The following is a 2,125-nucleotide window of genomic DNA, read 5'->3' as shown; positions in this document are numbered from 1 at the left end:
ATATTATATATATTATAGATATATATATATAATATATATATATTATATATATATATATATATATATATATATATTATATATATATTAATATAATAATATAATAATTAAAAAGAACTTGTGTTGAGTGCCGAGGAGAAAACATATTGACAGGAGATACAAGTTAAGTCTGACAAGTATTATGATTAGATGATAATGTATGCAGCTGTTGTTTGTTTACGCATTATAAATGTCTTTTGTGTACGCTAGAATGAGTTAAAATTTGTTGAAAGATTTTCCCAAATAGACAAATATTTGTCTACAAAGAGTTGTAAGAGTACTTGCGCTCCAGCCTGGTAGGTGGCTAAGAGTCAAGGTAACAAAAAAAAAATACAGCTGAAGCCTAGACAAAATTGAAAAAAAGTCTGAGCAAGGTTGTTGTTGTAGAATGATAGATTTGGCAGAATAAATCATAAGGTTCCACTTAGTGCTGTATAATGAGCACTCTCGTAAAATAGATTTTTTCACAGGTTCATCATAAAAAAAAGTGTAGATTCAGACGTCAACATAAGAGTGTTGGCTGACCTTGGGATGCTGGCAGAGTGACTTGATGCTGACCTGGAAGGGGTTTCCAGGTCTGCATCAACAGCATTAACTTCAAGGCTCCACTTAAACGTCTTAAGTACTAAACAACCAAATGTTGGCCAGTGGCTTCTTTTTATCCCTATTTAATAATGCATTATTATAATAATATTAGTCATAATAATAATTATCATCATACTCATCATCTGCCAGCATCATCATACTCATCATCTGCCAGCAGCAGTAGTGCCGTGATTACAATGTTTGTATTTACAAATCTTGTAATAATGCAGACGATGAATCACAATACCGTTATCTTGAGGTTATCTTGAGATGATTTCGGGGCTTTTAGTGTCCCCGCGGCCCGGTCCTCGACCAGGCCTCCACCGTGGCTGAAGATATGATGACCAGACCACTCATCAGAATATGAAGAGACGACGACGTTTCGGTCCGTCCTGGACCATTCTCAAGTCGAGTGTGATAATGGACTTGAGAATGGTCCAGAACGGACCGAAACGTCGTCGTGTCATCTTCTGGAGTGTGATTTGGTCATCTTGTAATAATGATCTTCTTCTTGAGGTTATCTTGAGATGATTTCGGGGTTTAGCGTCCCGCGGCCCGGTCCTCGACCAGGCCTCCACCCCCAGGAAGCAGCCCGTGACAGCTGACTAACACCCAGGTGCCTATTTTACTGCTAGGTAACAGTGGCATAGGGTGAAATAAATTCTGCCTATTGTTTCTCGCCGGCGCCTGAGATCGAACCCAGGACCACAGGATCACAAGTCCAGCGTGCTGTCCGCTCGGCCGACCGGGTCCCCTAATATAATGACCGGCTAATGATACATTAAGTTACTGTATAACTTGTATGTGTGCTACAGTACCTGGAACACACCTGGTGTTATTCCTGTTCATTGCAATGTTTAATAAGAATGAGAAAATGATGTCACAAGGTTTATGGGTGTTCAAAATCCATTTTTTTCCATAATGTAAGAAAGAGTATAATAACCAGTTTCCTGTAAATTATAAATATTGAAATTCTATTTATGCAAGTAAACAATGTTTTCTGTCCTCATTAAATCTTTAAACCAATTCACTAAGGTAAATAGATGTGTCGTTGATCCGTATATCGTGTTAACAGTATGGAATATCTGTCGAAATACGGGAGGAGAGTTAATTCTTAAATGGTTGTCTGAAGCTCTGTCTAGTACAGAGACAAAAGCTCTTCCAAGCTTTGCTCTTTGGACAAAGCTCTTCCAAGCTTTGCTCTTTGGACAAAGCTCTTCCAAGCTTTGCTCTTTAGACAAAGCTCTTCCAAGCTTTGCTCTTTGGACAAAGCTCTTCCAAGCTTTGCTCTTTGGACAAAGCTCTTCCAAGCTTTGCTCTCTGGACAAAGCTCTTCCAAGCTTTGCTCTTTGGACAAAGCTCTTCCAAGCTTTGCTCTTTGGACAAAGCTCTTCCAAGCTTTGCTCTTTGGACAAAGCTCTTCCAAGCCGTTTCTTGCAGTTGTCTGAGCTGTGCACGTAGCTCGTTCAGACTTGTTTGCAGAATTTGGAAGTACAAATTTGTC

Source organism: Procambarus clarkii, chromosome 33 (genome assembly GCF_040958095.1).
Source record: "Procambarus clarkii isolate CNS0578487 chromosome 33, FALCON_Pclarkii_2.0, whole genome shotgun sequence".
NCBI classification, from domain to species: Eukaryota; Metazoa; Arthropoda; class Malacostraca; order Decapoda; family Cambaridae; genus Procambarus; species Procambarus clarkii.
The sequence above is the reverse complement of the archived record's forward strand: the minus strand, read 5'-3'. Positions refer to the sequence as shown.